Raw genomic sequence first — 17808 nt, 5'->3', positions numbered from 1 at the left:
GGTACTAGGATGCAGGGCCAGCCCTCGGCATAGGCATATAGGCGAATGCTAAGGGCGCATCAACCCATAGGGGGCGCCGAAAATTGAAAAAAAAAAAATTAGAAATACAAAAAAATAATATTTTTTTTTATTTCATAACAACACAATTTCCCGATTTTGGATCAACAAAGTACATCTTATTATCCTATACTAACAGAACTACGCCTATATTGTGTACAGCACCCATAAACTATGGCACACCCCCCCCCCCCCCCAAAATCAAGTTGAACTGCCCCAGGGGGGGCGCCAGCTAAAATCTTGCCTGGGCGGCAAATTGGTCAGGGCCGGCCCTGCTAGGATGGGTTAAAAGCAGAGCACACATGTCACTGTGTGCTCTGCATGTGTGACCATTAAAGAGGGGTTCATCCCTCCGATTCTATCTTCTAATTCTGTGTAACATATAATAAAGTATTTCAATCACTGCAGTCAGCGTGTCCTTGGGCAAGGCACTTGCCAAATTGCTCCTGATAGCCCACAGTGCTGAATGTATGTAAGACGCTATGGATAAAAGCGTAAACAGGTGTAATGTAATGTAGCAAGGCACATTTATTTACATAGCACTTTTCAATTTCTAACAACAGAGGGTGCTACATAACACACTTTCCGGAAAAGTCACCGGGAGACTTGAGTATTTTGTTGGAAAAAAGTTACAATCAAGAACAGCTGCGGGTAAAATGTACCCGTTGGCGGCTCTAGTGTTAAATTCCCAGAATTAGGATATTTAACCCTGTTTTGAGACTTCCCTCGGGTATCTTTGGCCTTTAAACCACCGCTAGAGTCTCGTGTTTTTCAGCTCGCGTGATTTTTAACTTCTGGTGTTTCCATGTGACCTTGGGATGAGGAGGTTGTAAGTTTAAGACAGCAGTGATGGAGAGACGCTGTCATGGCGCGCTGAGGTTTCAATCCTGCTGTTTTTCATCAGCTTACACTGCATGCGGGTTGGATTATTGATGCGGACGGCAGAGAGCAGACCTGCAGGATTAGGAGAGGGATTAGACAGAAGCCTGTGGAGTTATCTGTCCATCTCTGTCTGTCTCTACTTCCCCCACACTCTGCACATCTCTTTATGCTCATCTTACACACAACTGTCTCCAATAGTGGCCGTCTGTAGAGAGGCGGTGGGAAAGTGGAATTAATTACAAAAGGCAGGAAGTAGTTTCATACGTCGCCAGGGAGCATGTTGACGTTTGACAATGGTTGAAGTTATTTGCACCCTTATCCAATCTTTAAAGCTGTATTTTGAAATGAACAACATCACACGTGTTGCTATACTCTTAAAAAAGCCGTTACAATTAAGACAGCGTTACTCTAATTCTGCTTTTGTTTCAAATCAATGCAGGTTAAGTGGAGATTATAGACTGAATGTGCTACAAATACAAATATAGTATATTTTAATATTGTCTGCTTATCTGTATTATTGTGTTGCATTGTTGGAGAAGCCGGTGACCGAAGATTTTCAACGACATAATTACTCTGTAGCTATGTTAGTCTGACAATAAAGAACCTTGAACAAAGGGGTAGTCGATGGCCAACAGTCCCGCCCCACTTTCTCCAAAAACCCATTATAACACTCAGTCATCATTTTGATTTTAACTAGACATCAAGACACGTTTTGGGACGGTGTCTTGCATGGAAGATTAGATCCGATGCTTCTTATTGTTGTATATATGTTGCGACGCTATCATGGCGACAAAATCAGTCTACAGATAGTATTATAAACCCCTGGCAAAAAAATGAAAATCAGCCCTTTGGCAAAAATAAAAATCACATTAAATCGCTCTATTTCCCCCATTCACAATCTCTTAAAGGGGCCCTTTAATGCCCATTCCAGGTTCAGACTGTGACATGAGTACATGCTGGAAAACTTTCTTTATTATTGTGACTTATTTGTTATGTCCTATAGCCAATAGAAGAGTGTAACATAGTGCTGTCAATATGTTCCAGAAGTAAATATAGGAGTCCAAAGGAGGCGTTTCAGGCAGGTGTGGGAGAGATACACATTGGATGGATATGGCTAGTTTGCCTATTTATAGCATCTGGGAAATAAGCTATATCCCAACACCTTGGCCTCCTGGTGTAGATTTTCAAACTGCTTTCTTTCTGCGCCTCCAGGGGGAGAGGCTGAGCCACGCGGTCGGCTGTGCCTTCGCCGCCTGTCTGGAGAGGAAGCAGCGCCGCGAGAAGGAGTGCGGCGTCACGGCTTCGTTCGACGCCAGCCGCACATCGTTCGTTCGTGAGGGATCGTTCCGCTCGAACCCAACCTGCCAGCAGAGCAGCGACAGAGAGGACAAGCTGCAGGACAAGAGGAAAGGTAAATACACCATTACACTGTAATCATTCATCAGAGCGACATCTGGGAGGCTGAAGATGCTGCTGGAGGAGCCTGTGACTTACGTGTTTCATTGCCATCTCTAGGCTGTAGCTAATGTGCACGTGACAATAAAGCCTTGAGTCTTGATATTAACTGACAGATGCACAAGTTTTAGAGACAACAATATTAACTAACACTAATTAACATTTTAGTCAATTGTTTCTAGAGTTGTTTGGTCCATATTTATATCCACTTGATTTCAAGTTTCCTTTTTAATTGGCTCAGATTAAATTAGATGGAAGGCTTTTCCTTGCAAATACAAAATAATTCAACATGGATTACTGCAAACTCAATTCCCCAAATACTGTAGTTTACAAGACAAAGATGTCAATAAACTTTACTGCTGCCTGGAAGAAGGCATTCAAAGTGTGTACAAAGAGTCGACCCTTGGTTTAGCTTAAGTGCAGCATGTATGTATGTGTGTGTTAGTTAGTTTAGTCAATTTATTGAACATGTCAGAAACAAAAAAATATAACAATAATATATATATATATATATATTCTCTTTTTTCACTCAGATTAATAATTATAACAAAGTACCAACAAAAATAATAATAACAAACCAAAAAAAAAAACTTTTCTGGTCCTACCCCCTCTAACATATATTTTTCTTATAAAACGTTGTCTTGTTAATCTTTTTTTTTTTTTTTGTGTGTGTGTGTATACAGCAATGTGTAGGTTGCATGTGCGTATATGCATTTGTTATACATGCATACACTCATCCAACAATATGTCTGGCATATATTCGTGTGTATAAGGATCGCTGGCAGTGATAGGGGATTACTTTAGTCGTTGTTATTGTTTGTCTGTTTGCATTGGCATATATTATGTTTACCATTACTATATGACAAACGCTGCTTATTGATTGTCGAAACTATATAAAAAGATTTTTGATTTGAAAAGAGTCGAGCCTTAAATGCTAGTTAGCGAGCATTACACATGTAGAGCAAACTCCTCCAGCGTCAGAATGCATTAAAAAAAGTAGATTTTCAAGTAGTAATAATATAATAATAATAATCTTTATTTGTCCAGCAGCTTTCATACAATAAGTGCTTCACATAGACATTTCACAGACAACTGATATCACACAGAATACGGTTACCAGCATAACATGTAGAAAATACATGTAATGCACCCCCCTCCTCCTCTGCCTCCAGACCAGCCCTCCTCTGTCATGCCGGCCCCCGCCCCTGGCTCCGCCTCCCCTCCCGAGGGTGAGGAGTACCCGATGGACCGCTCAGAGCCCGGGACCGCGGGCCATCCCTCGCCGCCACGCGCCCATCGAGCAGCTGGTGCGGCAGGGGTCCTTCCGGGGGTTTCCGGCCCTCAGCCAGAAAAACTCCCCCTTCAAACGGCAGCTGTCGCTCCGCCTCAACGACCTGCCGTCAACGCTGCAGCGCAAGACCGACTACCAGGACAAGAACCCTTGTGAGTGGAGAACTTACAAGTGATGATGATGATGATGATGAAGGGACATGCTCACCTTCTGACCCTGGTCAATAATAATACGCTTTATTTGTCGTCAACTTCATTTTTAATCTTTCAGAGAGATTGAAATACCGTTTCCCACAATCCCGAATACAAAAACAAATATATGTATAAAAGTATGTATAAACCTATACTGTATATACACAATCAAAGCACGTTTCATTCACCAGGTGCCGCTCAAAAGTGCTCTGATAACATGGACCACAAGTTACAGCTACAATCAAAGAGATTCACTTTAAAACACATGCATCATAAACATCATCTGGTTAGTTGCTGCTGTGACCGCCGGAACAACATTAATCTGAACTGGATCCGATGAAGGATGCTTAAGGAGGATACTTTGTATTTCAGCTGGAAGAAGGAGTGCTAATTTTCCTTTTTAAAAGTATAACAGGCATCCTAAACGTAACATGATTTAATTTCAGCTGACCCTGTATATAAAGACACAAAACAAGTCAGTAGATTAGTTCTCTTAGTCCTTTTGCTACTTCTTAATAATTAAACTTTAAAAATAACAATTCAATCTCGTATTCTTCACAGAAATGTATGAAATCCTGAGGAACTGGCCGAGCAACAGCATTTGAAGTTGTCTTACAAAACTTCAAATCAAAAAGACGCTTTGGCGACCCCTTGTGGGGGTTTGGGACCCTCGTGTTCAGAACCAGTCTTTAAGTGTTTTATATATGCCATGCTTTTAGATTTTAGACACCTTTTAAAGTTGCTAATTATATTCATCACACATGCAACTGGAGAAATGCTTTACACAAAAACAGCATATGTTAACAGAGGACCCTAAATGATGCACAAGGCTATTATTAGACAACATAATAATAATAGCGATGACAACAATCATCGCCATGGTCCGGTGTCGAGAGGGGATTCATCTATTTGACAACCAAATAGATGAGGGCGGTGGTGGCGAAGTCGATAGGGACTTGGCTTGGCAATTGGAAGGTCACCAGTTCAAGTCCCCGCAAGACCAAGTGCTACCGAGGTGTCCCTGAGCAAGGCACCGTTCCCTACACTGCTCCCCGGGCGCTGTTCAAAATGGCTGCCCACTGCTCCTAACACTAGGATGGGTCAAATGCAGAGAAACAATTTCCCCATGGGGATTAATAAAGTATATCAAAATCAAAAAAAAAAAAAAACACGTGTCAACAATATATTTTGCGAACTCAAATCCCCAAATAGTCTCCGGGAGGAAGACGTCACGGAGCATTACGCTGCCTCGGCACACCAACAGAAACACACGCGTGGGATTCTGTGCGTCATGTTTGTTTGCCGACTCGAGCCCGGTTACGTTTCCACCTGGCACCGCTGAGGAGGGATGAGCGAACATGTCACCGAACACACCTTCAGCGCGTCGGAAGTGTTTGTGTGTTCATGCAGACCGTGGTCAACGGAACCCCAGAGCCGGCCCTCTATTGAGGTGCTGCCGTCACGGTGATCAGCACCAGCTATTCCTGCGTGACTGACAGCTCGTTCTTACTGAGGACACTTGGTCATCCCTCTCACAGGTACACACACGTACCTGACACACCCCTCAGCGTGATTATAGTCGTTAAGAGAGATGAGACTCTTCTGACTGGAAGACTGAACCACAACGTGCACTCTCATATTCGCTGCTTCCATTTCCGTCTCTGCTTCGTATGCATTTCCTGGAGACTTATCCTAACTTACGTGACTGTGTAAACAGATTTAGGTCCCCACAAGGATAGTAATGCTAGGCCACACACACACACACACACACACACACACACACACACACACACACACCACACACACACACACACACACACACACACACACACAGACATATATACACACACACACACACACACACACACACACACACACACACACAGGCATTTGAAGTGCCTCTGAACTCTGCGGGACAGGGACAGGGAGAGAGAGGGATCCCTGCGCCCATAGACATCTTTCATGTGAGGCCGTGCTCATGCCTCCAGCGTCCTCTACACTCTCAGACACGACCCCAGGTCTACGACACACACGATGTCCATCCCTTACGCCTCCTCTGCCTTCGACTCCTTTGTTGACGTAGTGACATCAGTATGTAACACTCTCGCTTCTATTGGCTCGCGCTCAAACACATTGTAGGCCCTACTTGATAGGCTAAGGGGCGACACATTTCCAAGCGGTTGACCAATCACAACAGAGCCAGCCAGCTAACCAATCACAGAGCTGGCCAGGGCTCTGGTTTCAGACGGAGGGTGAAAAGAGGTGCTGCAGCTCAGGCAGTATGAGAAAAATAAAGAGCTTTTTGAACATGAGTTAAATAGGTCCCTTTTGAATGCTGTTGCCCCTACTCTGATCTTGTTAAGGTCTATTGTTTAATTAAAAATATGGGATTTCCATTTGTTCCATAATAGCATAAATACCTGGACCTGGGTATACATGTGAAACTACTCAACGCCTCTACGTTAAATCCTCTGCATATGCGTGATATAAATGTAACCACAGATCATCATTAGACTCCTCGTTGTCAACAACAACTCTGCGCGATAAGCATAGAAGGAGGCAGCTGAAGAGGAAGCTTGAAGGAGAAGACCGTTGATAAATCCTCTGCCTCCGAGGCCCTCGTTGTGAAGCGAGGGCCTCGGAGTCAATGAGCGGGGAATTAGATATGATGTCTATTTATATCTGCGGTCTGTGCAGGAGAGGTTTTAAAGACGGGAACACGAGGCCGTCTATAATCCCCTCGCCGGGCGGATCGGTTACAGTTGGTTTCAAAGCGTGGATAAGCTGAGCCAAAGCCACCTTTGTCTGAAACACAAAGCGATGACATAACAGGCTGAAATTAAATGCATCGGGCCGTTCACGCGGTTCCTCCTGGCCCGCACACATCTGCGACGAAGTGTCACCGCTCTATTTTTAGTAAGAAGGTCCAGATTAGCACAGTGTCTTGAAACCTCGTGGTTCTGATGCTTTCTGGGTCACGAGGAGCCGCTCTGCATCTGCTCCAGTTTCTCTGCTTTTGATCGGACTGTTTGGCAAAATGATAAAACATCTTCCTCTCCTTCTCTCCGTTTGTTTGTCCCTCTTTTTTTAATCATCTTCATCCCCTGCTTCTTCTTTTTCATTATCTCCATTATCTCCCTCCAGAGATGAACCTGGGGTTGCAGGATGATGACGACGGCACCATCAACGCTCTCTGCAGCCAGATCAACAACTCCTTCACCAATCCGGCAGAGGAGATGTTCCACAACCCCTGCTTCTCTTCCAATGGCCCTCCAGCCGGCACCGCCCTGCCCCCCGCCCTGCCCCCACCGCCGGGAACCCTGCAGGGTAAGGAAGGCTGCATAAGTCACGTTCTTTCTAAATATTGCACACTCTTGGGCAATTTCACAAAAGTAGATTGCAGCCACTGATGGCACCTTGAGTTGACACTCTCTGCCTGTGTCAAGGTCTTATTCTCTACTAGTTTCTGGCTTTTTTATATATATATATTTAGGTGAGATTTCTTCATTATTCTAAGGACAAAACATGGCAACCGGTCACCACAACACACACACACACTAAATATACCTAAGCAGGTGTCAGGGACCAAGCAGTAGTGAGGCTTCGGAGCGTGTGTCGAGTAATCGCCGAAGCTTTTTGTGAAGCTTGTTTCGAGGCTTGTATCGTTTTGGGCCAGTGACGTCATCGATGACAAACGAAGCCTCGCTGCCTGTCGACACCACGTGACTGCTTCACGAAGCCATTCAGATCGGTTGAACCACGAAGCTCATATTACCCATGGATGTATACTAAGAACCATATGACCCCTCCTGTACCCGGGCCCGGGGACACGATGGAATCAAGAGAGCTCAGACCCTCACTATATAGAGGTCGGAACATGTCATAAGTATAAATAGATACAAGCATAAATACATGTAGGAATAAAAACATGAATAAATACAGGAATACATATGTTCCAGTGTTTTCAGTGTGTGTGCTGCGGCTCAGCTGGAAAGCAGTTGACTCACGACGCAGGGTCCCTGGTTCAGCGACTGGTCAATACGTATTTGTTGTTGTTTATAAAAGCTACAGCTAAATGACATAATGTAGTTAATACATGTATTCTTTGATATGGTTTAGCCTTTCTCCGGCTACAACATGGTTAAGTTTATGAATATTATTAAGGAATACAAATCCCTCTTTGCAATGTTTACCAGCCTCCTTAGGCTTTTCAATCACAATCATTAAACTGGAAAAATACAATATTGTTAACATGAAAATATGATTTAATGTTCGTTGTTTAGTTATTCTAAGGCTTTACTCAATGGGAACTCGGTATGAGAGAGCACACTGTTGAGATGTCCATCTGCCTGTTTTACACACTTTGACCAGCAGGGGGTTTGTGTTCAAATGAAGCCCATGATGAAGCCTCATGAGATGAACCCTTTAGCAACCAATTGGCTGGAAAGCTTCAAAGCTTCATAAGGCTTCATCTCGCCATCACTACCAAGCAGTGAGGCAACAGGACAGGTTTAAATAAACTAGGGTTTTTATTTACCCCAAAAGTCCACCATATAATAGCCAGGCCTATAAAAGAGGTCCACAGAAAATACCTCAAAGAAACATAACAGGTGTTAACTCAACAACCTGCTCCAATGAAGAACCAAGGAACCTATACAGTGGCTTCGCCAAACCACGTTGAACCCAAGGGGTAGTTAATAGTCACATCAGACACAAAGGACACTGACAAAACCCAAATCCCCCCTTTGACATGGAAGCAGGTGGTTCGTCCCAATCTGTCCCAATCGGCTCCTTGCAGTATTTATGAGCCCTCAGCGCTCGGCCACGCCCTTTGCTGAACCAGGAAGTAACCTCCCCCAATGGACGTGGTAACTCAAGAGACAAAGAATGTAATTGATACAAACAAATACTTGTGTATTAGCTGTGCTAAAATGTTTGAAGTAATGTCAGATTACAATCAAATAAAGAGTTTACCATCTAGAGCATGTGTGGTGTTAACTGGCATGTTTTATTGTAGCTGCACTAAAGCAACACTACTGAAGATGAGGATGCAGTGTAGTTGGTTTACCCTGCGTGGCTGTGGCCATCACAGCAGGGTGTATGCAGGAATCCTGAAGTCAGATGTAAAACCCTTTAAGCCCCTTTCCATACATTTTAAGACCTCATCGCCACTTCGAGTTTTAACCGGTTACCTTGGCGACACACTTTACCTCACATTGACTATATACAGTATTGATTGTCCTTCCTCCTTATCTTCCAACCATTTGGACGCAGACTTGCATTTCCCCATAACGATGTTGCTTAGCAACCGGCGTAAACGGACCTTCGCGTGCTATCAAGCAGTGAGCGTGCGACGTCCTGTTCAGATGACGTCAAATCCAACGGGATGCCATCAATAAACTCCACAGAATCACACTACACACCTACGCCATGACTACATTCAGGCAGACTGTAGAACACAACCTCTCTGGACCATTTAGATACTTATTGAAAACAAGCTACAAAATGTCATACCTTGGAAAATGCCGTTTAATATTTTTAATAGCCTTCATTTTCGCTAAATTTGTAATACCTTTTAAGCCCGAAGGTCCCCGCCGACGGGGACCCTGATTTTTTGTATACACACTCACACAAATATTTTTAATATTTTTTTAAGAATCTTTTTTTTTATTTACATTTTTTTTATTTTATTTGTTTTAATGGAATGAATACCTATAGTGATTATTCAATGTAATACAATGATTTTTATAGTCTGGTATCTGAAAAAGGTCAAATGGCACTGCCCAAAGCTTATTCCGCCTGGACTTTATTTTCATAAACCTCTCTAAAAAGGTCAAATGTCACTTGTTTTGCCTCAATCTTGATACAGGGTACTTATTATATGTTATAATTTGGATTCCTAAAGCTTTTAGGCTACTAACCCATCATTCAAGGTTGGTCTTCACTATAAGTAATGGGTTTTCTTTAGGCGGAGACAGGAATTTACATTTTTTTGCTATGTTCCATCTGAATTTACTCTGACACAGAAACATCTATATTGATTCTGACACTTCTACATCCAACTCACAGATGTAACCTTGCTTTGATAACAACAATTATTCATATAAACCTTTTAGAAGTGAAGTTACAGTCATTTGTTCTGGGAATGTCATTTTCGAGCCTGAAACCTGAAAAACAGGCTCGGGGTTTAACAGGTTAAGACCCCGCGGACCCCCTGCTAAGTAAAAAGATTGCATTTTTCACTTTGAAGGGTCATTACATCAAGATTTTATAATTTTGCAGCGAATGTCTGCAAATAACCTTAATAAGATATGTCCGAATTGCACTGGAGCACCAAGACACTATTTCATTGGCAGTAGTTTCAGCCTCTGCCGGTCTTTTGAGTATTTGTCACTGATTTCAAAAGTCAGACCGACCTTTATGTGCCCCTTCCTCCAGAGGGACTTTCTCTCCCATTCATCACACTCTTTCTAACTCTCTATAACTGTGTCCCTCTAGGTAATCCTTCCTGGGTGCAGCCGGAGCTCCACTCCCCTCCTCCTGTGCCGATGCAGATGCATTGTGGACACCGGCGCACCCCTCCGAGGCCGAGCGGTGGCTGGAGGAAGTCTCCAAGGCTGTGAAGGCTCAGCAGACCCCTCCTCCAGGCCCCTCCATCCCCATCATCCCCGGACCCCCCTCCATATCTGCTGTGTCCAACATCCCCATGTCCCTCGGCTCCATGTCCAAACCTCTGCTCTCGGGCCCCCCTGCTCTCTTAGCTCAGGCACCAATGCCCCTCCCACCCATGTCGATATCATCAGTTCCTCTAATACCCGGCCCTCCAGTATCTGGTCCCCCTATGTCTCTCCCTTCCATGTCCATCCCCACCATGTCCGGTCCCAGTATGTCCGGCGCCTCCATGCTCCAGCCGTCCCTCTCAGGGCTCCCAGGCTCCATGCAGCCCTTCCCCTTGGCTTTTGACACCACCCCCGCTCCGGTGGGGATGTTCGGCTCCCAGCCTGTCCAGCCGGCCTTCCTTCCCATGCAGACGTACATGCCCGGCCTGGCCAGCTCTATGACATATCCCAACGCCAGCGTGCCTGTGGTGGGCATCACTCCGTCGCAAATGGTGGCGAACGTCTTCGGCACGGCTACAGGCTCATCAGGTGGAGGTGGAGGTTTATCGATGGGACTGGGAATGACCGGGGTGCACCACTCCTACCCTGGATTACCGGGGTTTTCCACACCGCCTTTCTCTCCCACTCCTCCGTTATCATCAGCCCTTAATGGCCTCCCGCCGCACAGCAGCGCCTCCATGGGCCTCCAGAACGGGACGTCCGGCAGCGGGAGCAGCTGGCCTCCAGAGGGCAGCCAGCTGACAGCTCCAGCACCCCAAGAAGATGATCGATTCGAGGCCAAGTGGGCGGCTCTGGAGGCTAAACCTCCGCAGCCGGGGAACAAAGCACCAGCTGCAGCGGCAAACCCCTTCTCCAACAATCTTCAGAAGACTTTTGAGATTGAGCTTTAAGCGAGTTGACGTCCCAAAGCTGTAGACCTGGAGGTAGACCTGGAGTTTAAACGGGATGCAGGTCTTAAAGTTAGCCTAGCATCCAATGTGCCCAGCAACCTGCTCAAAGCTCTCATGGGAGTTAATGATATAATGATCTTAATTGCTTTCTTGACACTCCCATGAGAGCTTTGAAGACGTTGGCGCTTTGCTGGGCTGGGATTTGGAGGATCCAGCTCACAAGACTTGAGGGATTGAATCCTCCGCTCCACCCGCTAACCACCTCCCTGCTTTCACTGCTCTACTCCGACTTTACTTTATTGCTGCAAGTCCCTGGATGTACTGTACGTGCCCCCCGCCTGAGGACATTATAGAGGGGCACAACTCGGTGGTTTCTTTCTTAAAAAGCGGGATGCATTCCAAACTCGTGAGATATTTTCTTTCTGGTTGAAGTGTTGATGTGCAGAGAAGTGCTGCTGAGCACGGAAAGGATTAGCCAATGAAGTAAGACCCGACCCTTCCAGCCCCAAAAGGACTTACTGACTAATAGTAGAGATTTATGGCCAAATTATTTTATTTATTGTACTTCATTTTTATTTTAACAAGTTATATATACTTTAAAAAAATCTAAATCTTAAGGCAGTGTTTTGTTTTTGATCCCATATATTTATTTTAGCTGAGAGGAGAGAAACTACAGGTCGCTTAAAATGTGTGCAAAGCATTGTGGGAGTCATGTGACAGGAACCAAATAGGAGGAAGCGGTGTGTGGTGAGACGGTGAGTGTATATAGCGGCATGTTTCTTCCACCTCACGTATATCCACTCCACTGAGGCCCGGTGAGTCATTTTGACTAAAGCCTTCCCTCAAGGGTTGCTGGGACATTAAAAACGACTTCAGGATAACACACACACACACACACACACACACACAACACACACACACACACACACACACACACACACACACACACACACACACACACACACACACACACACACACACACACACACACACACACACACCACACACAACACACACACACACACACCACACCACACACACACACACACACACACACACACACACACACACACACACACACACCACACGGGACAATACAGCACAACAGACTTCATCTTCTCCAGAAAGGAACTTTAACATCTCAGTGGAAACACAAAAAACCCGATGCACTACTTTACAGCGTTCATACTCCTTTTGATATGTTAAAAAGCACAGGGTATCGTCGCATCACGTTCAATATGATTGTGTATTCACCTCTGCCGCGTCACCGTTGCATTAGTATTGCACTCATCACAGAGTTTGGGACTGATGAGAAGAGGTGATAAGATGAGGAACACGAGCAGAGGCTTGGCAAATGACCGATGCTTTGGATGTGGGATTATTGAAGACATTTGAGTGAGTGAGTGAGTAACGGAAAGATACATTGCTTGAGGTAAGGAAAGGAAAGCTTGCATGTGAAAGATTGAAGGAGAGAATGGCGTTATAACGTTTGGACAAATTGAGATGGGGGAAGTCTGAAGAAAGGAACATGGGATGAGATGAAAAAAGAGTGTGTGAAAGTATTGAGAACAAAGACAATTCATCACCCACCCCCACCGTCTGCTGTGTCTCCATCCTTGTCTCAAAGCCAAGCCAAATCCGCAGCTCGTAAAAACCTCCCGGATTTGATCACATTTAAAAGATTATAGCTTATTATATTAATTACAGCCTCGTAGTCAAATGTGCAAAACCATCGACGGAGCTTTCTGTGTTTTAACTTGCCATTTGAGTCATAAAAGGAAACTTTATTTATAGACGCAGGTTGTTTCTGTATGTTCTGTAGGAAGGGGAAAGTGGACAGAGATGCGCCTCCAGAATGTAATTGTGTGGATGTGGACTGTCGCTGATTGAGTTTCCTGCTCATTAACTCTTCACACTTTAATTGGATTATTCCGTCTCTTCTTCCTGATCCTGTCTGGCTGCCTGTCTTTCAGAACCTTACATGTATGTATCCCAGGAATACTTCACACCATGCCCTGCCTTTGTTTTTCGGGTAAAACTATATTGTATCCCCAGCAAAAAAACTAAACCAAACTGCATTTTCTTTCAACCCTCCTCTCTCCTCCAAGACCTCCATGAAATCAATGCTTTTATTTCCTTTTAAAATATATTTTAGACTCGTTTGCACGCCCTCCAAATTATAATGTAGGTTAATTGTGTTCCGCGTTAAGCAAACTAAAAGACCTCATAAACTGATTGTAAAACCATAGTTTAGTGATGGTAACAAAGCAAACCAGTGGGATTTATTTTTAATCTTTATTTACAGATTTTTTTGTATTTAAACCTACATATTTGTATTGTAATTACATTGTACAAAAGATAAATAAAGTAATATAATATTACTCCTGTTCCTGTTTTGTAAGTGGTGTTTTTTTGTTTCCTGAACTACTGTATTCCTTTCTTTCCTGTAACTCTCTCTATCCTTTATGTTCACCTCTATTTTGTTTGCCTTCCGAGTAAGTCGCCAGAACGCCGCCACCTCCTCATCTCCACCGCTCCCATGTTTTATTTTGTGTTGCCATAAGTTAGTCTCTCTGCGTTTCTGCGCTGGGCTAATGCTAATGCTAATAATGCTAATGCGAGGATAATAAAATGGCGGCTTCACAACATTTTTGGGAGTTTTACGGGGCGTGGTTTGCAATCCGCCCAGCCAATCAGAAATATAGCTCTTTTCTCACAAAAGACCCCCTCGAAAGTCCCTGCTCTCTAGCAGGGACTTTCGAGGGGGTAAAAAGGCTCGCATGAACTAATTTTAGTACCGGCTCTTTTTGGTGTGAACGCGATCATGAACTAAGTTCGCATGAACCTTTGTGGGAAAAGTACCCGCAGGTGATTGCGCCCTAAGGGCAAACAGACATTGTTTTGTGAAAAGGTATAAATAATTCCACATATTGGTGAACTCTATTAAGACTACAACTCCAACGCCTTTAAATAGACAGATATCGGCAACCTCTGTCCCAACTGTTTAATTTTTTAATGTGATCATCCAACAGAAAGACAACCTAATTTTGCTAATCACTTTATCTGAGTTTTGCATCTTCAGTATTTGTTTTGACTAATGAAGCTCAGCGTCAGTTCAACCAGGAAGACCGTCTTTACTCATTCATTTACTATTTCCATGTTACTACTCTCTCGCCTCTCAATAAGTGATCGGGGCAGTGGGCGTAACTACCGGCCGGTTGCAGCCGGTGCAACGCATTGACCGGTTCACGCAGTCTTCAAAGTAACCCAGTGACCTTGCTCCCTTTCATGTCATGTGATACCTTGTGTGACGAGCGACCGTTTAATCAACCTGTACTGTACTGTAGTTAGCAGCAGCAAGTTCGGCAGCATTATACAAAATGTAATAGCTTGCATTTATAATGTACAGCAAACCAAAGCACAAGAGAAAAAGAGAAAGAACAAGGAGATGTAACAGCTAAACTGACAAAATTAGACAGGTTTTTTTTGTCATACATCGTCCTCGAAATCGAGCACTAACGTAAGCAAAGTTGACATGCAGCGGCAGCCGGAGGGCTATCGATAGCTCACCTGCCTCACCACCATCATTGGCATCTAGCTCCACAAGTGAAGCTGTATCCGTGGCCATGCCTGTGCAACCTTCTTCTCCAGCCAGCCAGGAGGAGAGGCTGGATTTGGCTGTGCCCGGCGGTGGTCCAACAGTTCCCCCAAGGGCCCCAACCGATAGGGGACTCTATGGCGCTATTGAGACCAAGATCAAAAGCTATATTATAGCAACCGGTCTATGTAGGCCCAGAGACAAACAACAAGGAAACAAGTGTAATCCTCTTCTTAGTTCACTGTGGTGTATGTCCGTGCGTGTGTGAGCGCATCAGCGTGCGCTTATGTTTGGGGCGATGGGGGGGGGGGGGGCCCAAAATAATATTTTCACTGGGCCAATCACAACCTTATTACGCCACTGGATCGGGGGCATCACTCTCCAGCTTAACCAATCACTTCGCTCTATTCCCAAGAGCCTATCATAGCGCTCTGCTAAACCTTTTAAATGTGCTCTCCCCTCTGACAGCTGTAATTTCAGGTGACTCGACTCAACCCTCCTCCACCCCTTTTCACCTCCTGTCCCTCTGAATCCAGGGTCAAGCTAAGCCCCTCCCCTCCAGACCGAACCCAACAACTGTCCATTCACCACCACCAGGGTCAAGCTAAGCCCCTCCCCTTCAGACCGAACATAACAACTGTCCATTCACCACCACCAGGGTCAAGCTAAGCCCCTCCCCTTCAGACCAACCCAACAACTGTCCCATTCCCCCACCACCAGTGTAGACCCAGGGGGGTTTCATCGGATCGGTTCTGCCCTCCCAAATGATACTCCTGCACAACGGGGCCTTATCGCCAAAATCACCATTACATTAATTTGTGTATCTCTGCAATAAATATGTATTCTTACATCAAAACCGTCTCTCCTGATTGAACTGAATGTGTTTAGAAATAAGCTTTTTTTTTTGTACGATTAAAAAGTGGCCGCCATGAATCCAAACTTTACGTGCCCTCCTCAAATATAAGAATAAACTTCTTTTTTTTAAACTCCCATAATTTTTGTATCACAGCTGACGGTTTAAATTGACCTGACTTCTTTCTGCGGATTGATACGACTGTACCAAGTCCCTTCGTCACAGCGTCCTACTTAGCAACGGTCTGGTATCCTTAGCAACGGTGAACGGTCTGTTAGCAAAAATGATTTGACCTTTGGAATGTCCAAATTGACCAATCAGAATTTATTTTTCAACGTGTAATAACTTGAAAGATAACAGGTTGGAAATGTGAGTTTTGAAAGACGTGTATAGTGACTGAAAACTGCAACACACATCCACAAGTGTCCTTGAGCATTAGGAAACACGCTATACAAATGTTATGTCTTGTTATTATTATAAATTAAGAGCATTTAGGGTAGAGCTGTCAAACGGTTATAAAATGTGAAGCTTTTGTGCATTTCCATCATGTTTAATTCAGCAGGTTGAAAAGATCCCTGGACGTCTTTGAAGCACAGTGCAAGGGTTTAAAGGGCATCACAGTACGAAAGGAAGGACACCCTTATAACTTTTGTACTTTTGTATACCTCCTTTTTTCTCTCCTTTTGTCCGCACCCTACCTCTTTTCTCTTAGGCATTGCTCTCTTTCAGTCATCTGGGGTGGCTGCTGCAGGTCACTAATGGAAGCAGACAAGGCCTCTTTTATTTTAGAGGGTCGTGAGAAAAGGGGCGCACACACACACACACACACACACACACACACACACACACACACACACACACACACACACACTCTTCAGCAGCAGTAACAGTAACTCTCACCCTGCTATTGTCCTCTGATCTGAGGACAGTTAGACAGTGTGTGTTTCAGAGGGAAGATCTGCAGAGCTTCATGGCTGTAGTAAAAATTCTAGCGGACATACACACTTGTTTTCTGTATTTCATTCATTCCTTCTCCATCATGCTGCTCAGTGGCGGCCGGCCCATAGGGGCACTAGGGGCGCCGCCCCACCTATTCCCACATACAAAAAAAAAAATTAAATAAAAAAATATATATATTTAAAAAATATATATTTAAAAAAAATATATATTTTATATTTTTATTTTTAATGAACAAGGTAAATATCATACAATTGGTATCAGTAAAATGTATAATCTACAATAAAATCTCGTTTAAAATTGTGTTACGATGTCTAAAGTTACTGATAAGTCACATGTTTCCTGCCTGGCCTTGCCCGTGGCATTAGTTTATCATTACCGGGAGCCGTGCAAGGAGCCCCCGAGCCAAACAGCAGCAACCAGCACGTTGCAAAAGTCTCAATAGTAAACTGTGCCGCCGAAACATAATTTCAGCCAATCAACGCCGTCAAATATTTTGGTCACGAGGGCGCTCACGTTGGCGCCCACGTTGCTTACGTGCGTTGACGTGAGTTGTTTTTTAGACTCGTGAGTGACCAAGGTGACGCAGTAGTTGGATGAGAATGGCTTCATGTGCAAGTGGAGTCGCCGGACCTCGGTCCGCACCCAATTCTGTGCAAGAGCTAATCTCCAATCCTTTCGAAAGGAGAAGTTTGGGAGATAAATTGATACTTAAAGACCTTGGACCGGACCAACCCGATTTGTATATATCGCAGCAAGCTCGTGAAAAAGACAAAACGTATCAACGAGGCTTCTCACGTAGCTGGTACACCAGAAAGGCATGGCTAGCTGGATGCAAACAGGTAAATGCTGTCTTTTGTTTCCCATGCTTGCTCTTCAAACAGCCGGGGACAGATACGATCTGTTCAGAAACTAAACAAAAGTTAAACGAGTACAAACCACAGACTGTCTGTGTCATGGACAATACAGTCGCTGGTTTATTTATGTCTGTATAGGCCGTTGTTGTGAGTGTGG

General features: G+C 44.4%; 1 pseudogene; it reads left to right on the top strand.

The window, feature by feature from the left end:
- Positions 1–539: 539 nt before the first annotated feature.
- Positions 540–12246, top strand: LOC117444078 (protein numb homolog; annotated as a pseudogene).
- Positions 12247–17808: the final 5562 nt, after the last annotated feature.

Source organism: Pseudochaenichthys georgianus, unplaced genomic scaffold (genome assembly GCF_902827115.2).
Source record: "Pseudochaenichthys georgianus unplaced genomic scaffold, fPseGeo1.2 scaffold_725_arrow_ctg1, whole genome shotgun sequence".
NCBI lineage: Eukaryota > Metazoa > Chordata > Actinopteri > Perciformes > Channichthyidae > Pseudochaenichthys > Pseudochaenichthys georgianus.
Note: the sequence above shows the minus strand (reverse complement) of the source record. Positions and strands in the feature narration are given on the sequence as shown.